The sequence below is a fragment of the Oncorhynchus keta genome, unplaced genomic scaffold (genome assembly GCF_023373465.1).
Source record: "Oncorhynchus keta strain PuntledgeMale-10-30-2019 unplaced genomic scaffold, Oket_V2 Un_contig_9580_pilon_pilon, whole genome shotgun sequence".
Lineage (NCBI taxonomy): Eukaryota > Metazoa > Chordata > Actinopteri > Salmoniformes > Salmonidae > Oncorhynchus > Oncorhynchus keta.
The window spans coordinates 46084-59533 of record NW_026290602.1 but is presented as its reverse complement, the minus strand read 5'-3'; the positions used below and the strand labels follow the sequence as shown (position 1 = coordinate 59533).

General features: G+C 47.5%; 1 protein-coding gene and 1 pseudogene across 1 annotated transcript in view; both read right to left on the bottom strand.

Annotated features, from left to right (window-relative positions):
* LOC127927141 (cell migration-inducing and hyaluronan-binding protein-like) overlaps window positions 1-3268 on the bottom strand; it is a 157403-nt gene extending 154135 nt beyond the window's left edge. The window contains 2 exon segments of the mRNA XM_052512933.1: window positions 1362-1896; window positions 3087-3268. The gene's annotated coding sequence lies outside the window, so the exon portion shown is untranslated.
* LOC118374151 (toll-like receptor 13) overlaps window positions 1-13450 on the bottom strand; it is a 62820-nt pseudogene extending 49370 nt beyond the window's left edge.

Below are 13450 nucleotides of genomic sequence, written 5' to 3'. Positions count from 1 at the left end.
GACCTAGCAGAAGGGACATAGAAAGAGACCTCGCAGAATGGGCATAGAAAGAGACCTAGCAGAAGGGGCATAGAAAGAGACCTAGCAGAATGGGCATAGAAAGAGACCTAGCAGAAGGGACTTAGAAAGAGACCTAGCAGAATGGGCATAGAAAGAGACCTAGCAGAATGGGCATAGAAAGAGACCTAGCAGAATGGGCATAGAAAGAGACCTAGCAGAAGGGACATAGAAAGAGACCTAGCAGAAGGGACATAGAAAGAGACCTAGCAGAAGGGACATAGAAAGAGACCTAGCAGAAGGGACATAGAAAGAGACCTAGCAGAAGGGACATAGAAAGAGACCTAGCAGAAGGGACATAGAAAGAGACCTAGCAGAAGGGACATAGAAAGAGACCTAGCAGAAGGAACATAGAAATACACCTAGCGGAATTAACATAGAAATGGACTTGACAGACTGTACATATTTTTAAAAACGTGCAGAATGAACCTTGCAGACCTAGCAGAATGAACCTTGCAGACCTAGCAGAATGAACATTGAAATATACCCGGCATAGAAACAGAAATAGACCTAGCAGATTGAACACAGCTCAGAAAAAACACAGCCGAGCTGCTAACAAGTTGGGAGGGATGTAACAAAACGGAATAGCACGCAAGTTGAAATGCACGAGCCTGAAATTCACTGGATTTGTCATGGTCCACTTCATAACATTGCAAGCACACGCACGCACACACATTGCTGCATGCAAACAGCATTTAGAAAGGCAATGAGAATCTGAGGGATGAGGATATGATATGAGTCAATGCACTGAGCGTTCTGATTGCTGCAGCCAATATGAGCCACAACAACATGAATGGAATGTCCTTTCTAGTCATTCTGTATCTAAGAAAACCACAGAACAAGCTCAAATAGATGGAGTGATACTAGTAGCTGTTAGAGTAATAATTAAACTGTAGGCCCCTCTCTCTACATCTCTCTGTATAGCTCTCCTCAATCTCTTTCTAGATCCCTCTCCACCTCTACTTTCTCTCTCTATATACTTCCCTCTCCAAACATCTCATCCACTCTTCCTCTGTATCCTTCTCTCTCCCTCCTCCCCTCATCGTAATATATAGTCTATGTGTGTATCCACCACCACACCTACAGTATGTGTACATCCACCACCATACAGACATATGATAAACTGTAGTGCCTATTTTATACACTTCATGAGAAATGGGGTTGTCTGTGTTATTCTGTTCATTCTACAGATGCCTTCGAGAGTGACCCTGGTAAGAGGGTATCACACACACACCTGCCCCTTGGGCGATGTATGCACAGTAATATTTGCAAGTCAAAAGAAGGCAAGGAAAGGTTACACTCACCTTCTGTATTCCTGACTTCTTCTCACGACTCTCTTCTCCTCTCCTATCTCCTCTTCATCCGTCCTTTCTCCTTCTCTCCTCTCATCATCTGTCCTTTCTTCTCTTTTCATCTCATCTCCTCTCTTGTCCTCCTTTTCTCTTCTCCATTCTCCTTTCCTCTCCTCTCCTTTTTCTCTCCTCTCCTTGGTTATGGGTTATGTGTGGAAACCTAGAGTACATTCTGAATATACCAATTAGTTTGTCAACCTCTGGCTGTCAGTCAAACCCAGGTATCTGTTTCTCTGAGATGCTTTGACATTCCCAGGACTGATTACATGGTTCCAATGGGTGTTCCTTCAATCCCTGTTCTGTGGCTCTAATGTGGACCTCTGTTGCTTCCAAACATCCCTCCCTCCCTCTCTGTCTCTCTCTCGTTCTCTCATGCAGGGATCTTGTCAATTATGGCCTTGAAATCCGGTCATGGTCATTCCTTTCCTGAGATTTGATATCATCATCATCGTCATCTCTGCTAGCTATGCATCTTTTACAAGAGCGACTGAAAGGAGGAGGGGGAAGTACAGGGTTAACTTTCCCCTTTCTTAAATCTGACACACACACACACACACAGAAACATGCACACTGCTTATTCCCTGACCACTAAGCCCTCTAAAGACTTCAATTACAGCAGGAAATCCATTCACTTATTGAACAGCTCTGTCATATTCTGAGCAAGTCTTATATTCATCATTAATATGTCCTTACAGCCTCAGTCAAACCTCTGTCACGTGCTCATCACCCATTCCACATACATATCCTGATAATGAAGGAACCTGTTGGGTACATAGGCTAGTATAAACTAAACTAACGCTCTCTTACCAAATACTGACTGAGTTCGATATCATCACCGATTAGCTATAGGTTCGTATATGGGCGCATCAATCTGAAAAACACCCAACTATTATCAGCAATACAACTTGAATATATGGACATGTTGAAAATGACGGAATGTTGTTGGAAGAATATAACAAACACATACCTGATGACTGTGCACTTGATGCACCCAGGGCAGCGAAACCGGGCGCGCACGTTACGAGAAGCGAGCGCAAGATACAGTGGCACATGCGAACGGAGCGCTTGAAAATACACAACATAGGCTACCCTTGCTGCACAGTATCATATTATACAACATCATACACAAACCAGCCCTATAAATAGAATTTGTGGTTTTAACAATGCTACCACTTGCGCGAGTTGTGCTTGCTTGCCGGGTGAAACGTGTTGGTACATGATACGGTTGTTAACGCACAGATACCGTACCATTGTTGCTGTCAAGCACGGTCAAAGTCTATAAGGATGGCATTGTGTAAATTGCATTAATTACATGTAGGGATACATGTATATTTTGTAGCCCGATTTATTTTGACACTGATCAATGGCACTGGGAGGAGATGAGCGAACCGCAAAAAGGCGCACCTTGAAAACAAACACCTCTGGTCCTTACAGCCACAGCTGGCACTGGCCGCTCCTTTCTGCAGCATGTACAGTCCACAGCGACCCAAAGCAGTCTGTTGTATTCCTATTAGCAGGCTAGACTACCGATACACCGGTGGCTTTGGCTTTGACACTGGAGTAAGAGCCGAGCGAAGAGAAAAAGAGAGGCGCGCAGAGAGCTGGAGTTGTTTTTAAATCCCCAAAAGGTTTAGTAGTTAGTTTATAAACTCCACGGAGATCGAGAGACGCACCAACCTGTAGAATAAACCAACCGTTTTCTAGTCGACTCCTTCGGGAAGTGCGGTCTTGGTGAGGACACAGGAGATGTGACAGGGACAATTAGGTCATGTGTCAGGTCTGCTATAGCGGAGAGAAGAGGCACTCTGATATTTATACACGCATCTCCTCTCCGCTCCGCGCAAGCCTGGCGCTTCTGAACACGCTGTTTACACCAGCAGAGGCAGGAGGACACGCCCACCGCACACTCATTGGTCCGGTCCATTTCTAAGCCATTTCTATCATTCCATTGTCGGAGGCCTATTGTAGATACAATCTATAAAGACTACTTTAGCGCTATTCTAGGAGGACTGAAAAATGTATCAAATAATTTGATAATTGAAGGCAAATGTGTAGGCCTACGTTGTAAGTGCATTTTGATGCAGGGCCAGTAACCTGAAATCTATTTAAAATATGCATTAATTAGACTATGGAAACATAAAAGTGGGATTTCCGCAGAGAAGTATATTGTAGCCTACACTACTGGTGATGTGACTTGGTGCTCGGGAACATGAGCTGCCAGTAGAAATACTGTGTGAGTGTTTGGTGCACTGGAATTTCTTCTGCCACCTATATCCTTGCCACCTATATCCGCATGACCTACACCTTTATCCCTTCTCTTCTTTCCTCTACTCCCCTCAGAATCCCCTCTGCACACACTCACCCCTCTTTCTCACTACCCACTCACCCCTCTTTCCCACTACCCACTCACCCCTCTTTCTCACTACCCACCCACCCCTCTTTCTCACTACCCGCCCACCCCTCTTTCTCACTACCCACTCACCCCTCTTTCTCACTACCCACTCACCCCTCTTTCCCACTACCCACTCACCCCTCTTTCTCACTACCCACCCACCCCTCTTTCTCACTACCCGCCCACCCCTCTTTCTCACTACCCGCCCACCCCTCTTTCTCACTACCCACTCACCCCTCTTTCTCACTACCCACTCACCCCTCTTTCCCACTACCCACTCACCCCTCTTTCTCACTACCCACTCACCCCTCTTTCCCACTACCCACTCACCCCTCTTTCTCACTACCCACCCACCCCTCTTTCTCACTACCCACCCACCCCTCTTTCTCACTACCCACCCACCCCTCTTTCTCACTACCCACTCACCCCTCTTTCTCACTACCCACTCACCCCTCTTTCTCACTACCCACCCACCCCTCTTTCTCACTACCCACCCACCCCTCTTTCTCACTACCCACCCACCCCTCTTTCTCACTACCCACTCACCCCTCTTTCCCTCTACCCACCCACCCCTCTTTCTCACTACCCGCCCACCCCTCTTTCTCACTACCCACTCACCCCTCTTTCTCACTACCCACCCACCCCTCTTTCTCACTACCCACCCACCCCTCTTTCTCACTACCCACTCACCCCTCTTTCCCTCTACCCACCCACCCCTCTTTCTCACTACCCGCCCACCCCTCTTTCTCACTACCCACCATTTACATTACATTACATTTAAGTCATTTACCCGCTCTTATCCAGAGCGACTTACAAATTTGCATACACCATCCCTTTCTCACTACCCACCCACCCCCTTATGACAACCAGTGGAACAGCCACTTGCATCTAAATCTTGTTGGGGGGGGAGAAGGGGGTGAGAAGGATTACTTTTCCCTTACTTACCCTATCCTAGGTATTCCTTGAAGAGGTGGGGTTTCAGGTGTCTCCGGAAGGTGGTGATTGACTCCGCTGTCCTGGCGTCGTGAGGGAGTTTGTTCCACCATTGGGGGCCAGAGCAGCGAACAGTTTTGACTGGGCTGAGCGGGAACTGTACTTCCTCAGTGGTAGGGAGGCCAGGCCGGAGGTGGATGAACGCAGTGCCCTTGTTTGGGTGTAGGGCCTGATCAGAGCCTGGAGGTACTGAGGTGCCGTTCCCCTCACAGCTCCGTCACCACCATGGTCTTGTAGCGGATGCGACTTCAACTGGAAGCCAGTGGAGAGAGCGGAGGAGCGGGGTGACGTGAGAGAACTTGGGAAGGTTGAACACCAGACGGGCTGCTTCTGGATGAGTTGTAGAATGGCACAGGCAGGGAGCCCAGCCAACAGCGAGTTGCAGTAATCAAGACGGGAGATGACAAGTGCCTGGATTAGGACCTGCGCCGCTTCCTGTGTGAGGCAGGGTCACTCTGCGGATGTTGTAGAGCATGAACCTACAGGAACGGGACACCGCCTTGATGTTAGTTGAGAACGTCAGGGTGTTGTCCAGGATCACGCCAAGGTTCTTAGCGCTCTGGGAGGAGGACACAATGGAGTTGTCAACCGTGATGGCGAGATCACTACCCACCCACCCCTCTTTCTCACTACCCACCCACCCCACCCACCCCTCTTTCTCACTACCCACCCACCCCTCTTTCTCACTACCCACCCACCCCTCTTTCTCACTACCCACCCACCCCTCTTTCTCACTACCCACTCACCCCTCTTTCTCACTACCCACCCACCCCTCTTTCTCACTACCCACCCACCCCTCTTTCTCACTACCCACTCACCCCTCTTTCCCTCTACCCACCCACCCCTCTTTCTCTCTACCCACCCACCCCTCTTTCTCACTACCCACCCACCCCTCTTTCTCCCTACCCACCCACCCCTCTTTCTCACTACCCACCCACCCCTCTTTCTCACTACCCACTCACCCCTCTTTCCCTCTACCCACCCACCCCTCTTTCTCACTACCCGCCCACCCCTCTTTCTCACTACCCACTCACCCCTCTTTCTCACTACCCACCCACCCCTCTTTCTCACTACCCACCCACCCCTCTTTCTCACTACCCACTCACCCCTCTTTCCCTACCCACCCCCCTCTTTCCCTCCCCACCCACCCCTCTTTCTCACTACCCGCCCACCCCTCTTTCTCACTACCCACCCACCCCTCTTTCTCACTACCCGCCCACCCCTCTTTCTCACTACCCTCCCACCCCTCTTTCTCACTACCCACTCACCCCTCTTTCTCACTACCCACCCAGCCCTCTTTCTCACTACCCACCCACCCCTCTTTCTCACTACCCACCCACCCCTCTTTCTCACTACCCACCCACCCCTCTTTCTCACTCCCGCTCACCCCTCTTTCTCACTACCTGCCCACCCATCTTTCTCACTACCCACCCAGCCCTCTTTCTCACTACCCACCCACCCCTCTTTTCACTCCCCACTCACCCCTCTTTCTCACTACCCGCCCACCCATCTTTCTCACTGCCCGCCCACCCCTCTTTCTCACTACCCACCCACCCCTCTTTCTCACTACCCACCCACCCCTCTTTCTCACTACCCACCCACCCCTCTTTCTCACTACCCACCCACCCCTCTTTCTCACGACCCACCCACCCCTCTTTCTCACTACCCGCCCACCCATCATTCTCACTACCCACCCACCCATCTTTCTCACTACCCACCCCTCTTTCTCACTAACCACCCACCCCTCTTTCTCACTACCCACCCACCCATCTCTCTCTCTGTCTCTCTCTCTCTCTGGTCTTTATCCTATCGCTGTCCCTCACCATCGCTTTCTCTATGCGTCCCTTTGCATTCTTATTTCTCTATGCGTTCCTCTCCATTCTTATTTCTCTAAGCGTTCCTCTCCATTCTTATTTCTCTATGCGTTCCTCTCCATTCTTATTTCTCTACGCGTTCCTCTCCATTCTTATTTCTCTACGCGTTCCTCTCCATTCTTATTTCTCTACGCGTTCCTCTCCATTCTTATTTCTTTACGCGTTCCTCTCCATTCTTATTTCTCTACGCGTTCCTCTCCATTCTTATTTCTCTACGCGTTCCTCTCCATTCTTATTTCTCTACGCGTTCCTCTCCATTCTTATTTCTTTACGCGTTCCTCTCCATTCTTATTTCTCTACGCGTTCCTCTCCATTCTTATTTCTTTACGCGTTCCTCTCCATTCTTATTTCTCTACGCGTCCTCTCCATTCTTATTTCTCTACGCGTTCCTCTCCATTCTTATTTCTCTACGCGTTCCTCTCCATTCTTATTTCTCTACGCGTTCCTCTCCATTCTTATTTCTCTACGCGTTCCTCTCCATTCTTATTTCTCTACGCGTCCCTCTCCATTCTTATTTCTTTACGCGTTCCTCTCCATTCTTATTTCTCTACGCGTTCCTCTCCATTCTTATTTCTCTATATTCTTATTTCTCTATGCGTTCCTCTCCATTCTTATTTCTCTACGCGTTCCTCTCCATTCTTATTTCTCTACGCGTTCCTCTCCATTCTTATTTCTCTACGCGTTCCTTTCCATTCTTGTTTCTCTACGCGTTCCTCTCCATTCTTATTTCTCTACGCGTTCCTCTCCATTCTTGTTTTCTACGCGTTCCTCTCCATTCTTGTTTTCTACGCGTTCCTCTCCATTCTTATTTCTCTACGCGTTCCTCTCCATTCTTATTTCTCTACGCGTTCCTCTCCATTCTTATTTCTCTACGCGTTCCTCTCCATTCTTATTTCTCTACGCGTTCCTCTCCATTCTTATTTCTCTACGCGTTGCTCTCCATTCTTATTTCTTTACGCGTTCCTCTCCATTCTTATTTCTCTACGCGTTCCTCTCCATTGTTATTTCTCTACGCGTTCCTCTCCATTCTTATTTTTCTACGCGTTCCTCTCCATTCTTATTTCTCTACGCGTTCCTCTCCATTCTTATTTCTCTACGCGTTCCTCTCCATTCTTATTTCTCTACGCGTTCCTCTCCATTCTTATTTCTCTACGCGTTCCTCTCCATTCTTATTTCTCTACGCGTTCCTCTCCATTCTTATTTCTCTACGCGTTCCTCTCCATTCTTATTTCTTTACGCGTTCCTCTCCATTCTTATTTCTCTACGCGTTCCTCTCCATTCTTATTTCTCTACGCGTTCCTCTCCATTCTTATTTCTCTACGCGTTCCTCTCCATTCTTATTTCTTTATGCGTTCCTCTCCATTCTTATTTCTCTACGCGTTCCTCTCCATTCTTATTTCTTTACGCGTTCCTCTCCATTCTTATTTCTCTACGCGTTCCTCTCCATTCTTATTTCTTTACGCGTTCCTCTCCATTCTTATTTCTCTACGCGTTGCTCTCCATTCTTTTCTCTACGCGTTCCTCTCCATTCTTATTTCTCTACGCTTCCTCTCCATTCTTATTTCTCTACGCGTTCCTCTCCATTCTTATTTCTCTACGCGTTCCTCTCCATTCTTATTTCTTTACGCGTTCCTCTCCATTCTTATTTCTCTATGCGTTGCTCTCCATTCTTTTCTCTACGCGTTCCTCTCCATTCTTATTTCTCTACGCGTTGCTCTCCATTCTTATTTCTTTTTCGCGTTCCTCTCCATTCTTATTTCTCTACGCGTTGCTCTCCATTCTTTTCTCTACGCGTTCCTCTCCATTCTTATTTCTTTACGCGTTCCTCTCCATTCTTATTTCTCTACGCGTTCCTCTCCATTCTTATTTCTCTACTCTGGTGCTCTTCTCTGTCTGTGTTAACAAGGACAGGACACAGGTCTTTCTATCATTGTATGATTTTTGTGTGCAAATTAACTCAAGTTTACGGACAATGTTAAATGTGATATAGCGAAGCACCTGAGTGAGTTGGGTGAGCAATTATGCAGGTACTTTCCTGAAACCGATGACACAAACAACTGGATTTGTTATCCCTTTCATGCCCTGCCTCCAGTCCACGTACCGATATCTGAACATGGGAGCCTCATCGAAATTGCAACAAACGGTTCTGTGATAATGTAATTTAATCAGAAGCTACTGACAGATTTCTGGATTGGGCTGTTCTCAGAGTATCCTGCCTTGGCAAAACGTGCTGTTAAAACACTGATGCCCTTTGCAACCACGTACCTACAGTATGTGAGAGTGGATTCTCGGCCCACACTAGCATGAAAACGAAATACAGACACAGACTGTGTGGAATATGATTTAAGTCTGAGTCTCTCCAATACAACCCAACATTGCAGAGCTCTGTTCATCCTTTCAAGCACAACCTTTTCATTAACCTGTGGTGTGTTATTCACAATTTTCAATGAACAAATAAGGTTTTATATGTAAGATGGTTAAATAAAGAGCAGCGGGTTTGTGACAAAACGTCACACTCATTCTGATGTTTAATAAATGTATGGTATAGTGTGTGTGTGGCAGGCTTACAATGATGGCACCAACAAAAAAAAAAAAGCATTTGAGAGTGCTGCAAGAGGGGGTACACAGCTGGAGGTTGGACGTTTGAAGGGGTACGCAGCTGGAGGTTGGACGTTTGAAGGGGTACGCAGCTGGAGGTTGGACGTTTGAAGGGGTACGGGACTATAAAACGTTTGGGAACCACTGCTACAGACAATACCAACGTTAACATACTTCTTTCTGGTTAGACACGGTTTAAGTCAAACCCACCTGTCAACCAAAAGCTTAGTGTGGATCAGGTCTGCATAGCCGACCAGTCCGCCTTCAGGAATCCCCGCTGAGTACTGCCATAGCCTTAGGCAACATAAAGACCACCTCATTGGAACAGTCCCATCCCTGTAGGCAGCTGCTATCAGGATGAATCGGGATACTGGGAAATACTGTCAAATATGTCCCAGTATTCATCCGTAGGGGCCGCTGTTAAATGGGATTTGAGCAATGAAACTGAATACAGGCTGTGTATATTTCGAGACAGGACGGCTGAGGTGAAGTCTCCGTAGATGAGTCGGCTAAACACGGTTCAATGAATAGACTATGAACTATATAATTACTTTTAATCAGTTGATTATGAAACGTTGCCTGATCAATACCGATTGATAACTGAATAAATTGAGACCCGCCAGAGCTAAAGAGCGCTGCGTCTGTCAGACGTTAACACTCTAACTTCAGAGCAGGAACAAGGGACAGTGCTGGGGGAATTATCACCGGCGTTTGGCAGCCGGGCCCGTCATGTTTACCTAATACCGAGACACTGCGGCACCGAGGCATGCTCCAAGTTAATTAAGTGTAAAATGCCAAAAAGTCGCGTTTGCATAAAATCTAGCTCCTCATTGCTATACAGCTCCCATCTCCACTTGAATATACTGTATCACAGTATAGACAACAATGCGTGTTCAAAAATGCGTGACAGGCCTACTATCGCAATCAAAAAGTATACTATAGAAATGTAATTTCCACACAGTCAGAGGTCCTCATTAAATACGGCGCACATATTTGGCCTAGCCTCCTTGTTGTTGCTGGAGACAGATTATCCTCACTGAAATGTTGGCTTTCAGTCGCACCGGCTAATAGGAGAACGTTACAGATCTCCCTCTCTCCCTGTGTCGTTGTGAGAGGACATTTGAATTCACATGGCCGGGCTGAGCACCCAGCATTTACGGTGTTAGAACGTTATCTAAACAGGTGTTCAACCAGACCAGCGTTTCTAGTTACTGGACTATGCCGCTCTCCCGCTGTTACTTGCATAACGTACAGCATGGGTGGCCTAAATGTTAAAAGAGTCAAAAATAGGCTAAAAAAAAATAAAGCTGCAAACAAAAATAATTTAAAACCACCTGGCAATGTATGTCCAATTATAACTCTTCATGCAAGATTGTGTTGAAAATGGCCAATCCAAAGGAAAGATACATAACAGAAAAAACACAATGTGTCATCTCTCAATTTGCACAACTCTGACCAACTCCTGTCCATATGTGTTTGTGTGTCCCTCCTCCCCTCCTCCCTCACCTTCTCCCCCCCTCTTTCCCTCCTCCCTCACCTTCCCTCCTCCCTCGCCTTCCCTCATTCCAATCTCCTCCTTCCACCTGAAGTCTCGATAGATGAGCACGATAAACACTGCTGAATAATTAAGCTATTTTCCGTTTAAATGATCAAGGCTATAAACAGAGTTATGAATAGACTATGAACTATATAATTACTTTTAATCAGTTGATTATGAAATGTTGCCTGAAACCCCTCCTTCCATCCACCTCCTCCCTATCCTTCCCCCCTACCAACCCTTCTCTGGCAGTATGTGTGTTGCTACAGAGAACAACTGAGTCAGTAATGCATTCCCCATTTTTGGAAAACATGTCAGACTCCCTCTGTGAGGCCTGATAAACAGTTGTCAGAAACTCCCTCAGTGTGAGGCCTGATCAACAGTTGTTAGGAATTCCCTCAGTGTGAGGCCAGTTCCACAGTTGTCAGGAACTCCCTCAGTGTGAGGCCTGTTCCACAGTTGTCAGGAACTCCCTCAGTGTGAGGCCTGATCAACAGTTGTCAGGAACTCCCTCAGTGTGAGGCCAGTTCCACAGTTGTCAGGAACTCCCTCAGTGTGAGGCCAGTTCCACAGTTGTCAGGAACTCCCTCAGTGTGAGGCTAGTTCTACAGTTGTCAGGAACTCCCTCAGTGTGAGGCCTGTTCCACAGTTGTCAGGAACTCCCTCAGTGTGAGGCCTGATCAACAGTTGTCAGGAACTCCCTCAGTGTGAGGCCAGTTCCACAGTTGTCAGGAACTCCCTCAGTGTGAGGCCAGTTCCACAGTTGTCAGGAACTCCCTCAGTGTGAGGCCAGTTCCACAGTTGTCAGGAACTCCCTCAGTGTGAGGCCAGTTCCACAGTTGTCAGGAACTCCCTCAGTGTGAGGCCAGTTCCACAGTTGTCAGGAACTCCCTCAGTGTGAGGCCTGTTCCACAGTTGTCAGGAACTCCCTCAGTGTGAGGCCAGTTCCACAGTTGTCAGGAACTCCCTCAGTGTGAGGCCAGTTCCACAGTTGTCAGGAACTCCCTCAGTGTGAGGCCAGTTTCACAGTTGTCAGGAACTCCCTCAGTGTGAGGCCAGTTCCAGGAGAGGGTTTCCATTTCTTCTAAAATGACCTCCATCCGCTGAGACACGGGGTGAGTGTGTGCCAGTAGCTGTCCATCTTCAGGATTGTAAGGAATTGGGATAATGAAGGCTGAGAACGTTATCAATGCTGCAACAAAGAGGAGGGGTGAGACAGGGAGAGAGAGGGAGGGGTGAGACAGAGAGAGAGACAGGGAGAGAGAGGGAGGGGTGAGACAGGGAGAGAGAGGGAGGGGTGAGACTGGGAGAGAGAGGGAGGGGTGAGACTGGGAGAGAGAGGGAGGGGTGAGACTGGGAGAGAGAGGGAGGGGTGAGACTGGGAGAGAGAGGGAGGGGTGAGACTGGGAGAGAGAGGGAGGAGTGAGACAGGGAGAGAGGAGACAGAGCGGGTGAGATAGAGAGAAAGGCAAGATGGAGTGAAAGAGAGCAGAGAATGGCTTAGCAGTGAGACATGAATGCTTTGAATATACCTTAGTGTCATTGACACCAATGGAACAACTACTTCAAGGTGGAAGAACCACTCACTGAGTTTTCCAACTTGTTTCTCGGTAGGTACGCTAGAGCACATGCTCGTGTAGAGTAATACCTAAATACATTAGGAAAGACTGTCCACATCAACAATATGTTATTGGATTTATATCCACAAGCTAAAGGAAGTTTATTGGGAAAAATCTGATGACTACACATACAACAAAGTGGAAGAACATTGAAATGACTTTACAGGCTCATCACTCCTGCAGGGAGCATAGGTCATCGATGACTCCTCTCCATCCCATGTAGGGTTGCATAATGTCTGCAATTTTCACAAATTCATAGGTTTTCCAGAAATCCTGGTTGGATGATTCTGGATTTCCTGCTGATCTTCCAACTGGTATTTCTGAAACATCTGGCAACTTTGGGAAAGGTGCTGATTTGTCAAATTTGTCAACCCTAATCCCACTCTGGGGTGGCAGCGTAGCCTAGTGCATTGGACTAGTAACCGAAAGGTTGCAAGTTCTAATCCCGAGCTGACAAGGTACAAATCTGTCGTTCTGCCCCTGAACAGGCAGTTAACCCACTGTTCCTAGGTTGTCATTGAAAATAAGAATTTGTTCTTAACTGACTAACCTAGTTAAATAAAGGTAATAAAAATAAAACTCTTCTTCAGGTACTTTTCTCCAGACTAAAAGAAAACCTGGAGAATAACAGTGGAAAAGGAGATGAAGCGCTGTGGTCTGTGATGGAACACCATCTCCATAAAGGCTGAAGATCGTCCAGTAGTTCTGTCTTGTGGATGTTCCACATTGTACCTAATCCTGTTAGTTCCTAAGTAAGTACCTCTCCAGGATTCTCTCCCACCTACAGTGTTGCGTGGCCATGCTTTATTCCGTTTCCCTTGTGGGCTCCAGGATAGAGCATGCCTATGCCCGGTGGGGATGGAGGGGCCTTGTGGTCTCCAGGATGTCTATGCCTGGTGGGGATGGAGGGGCCTTGTGGTCTCCAGGATGAGCATGCCTATGCCCGGTGGGGATGGAGGGGCCTGGGTCTCCAGGATGTCTATGCCTGGTGGGGATGGAGGGGCCTTGTGGTCTCCAGGATAGAGCAT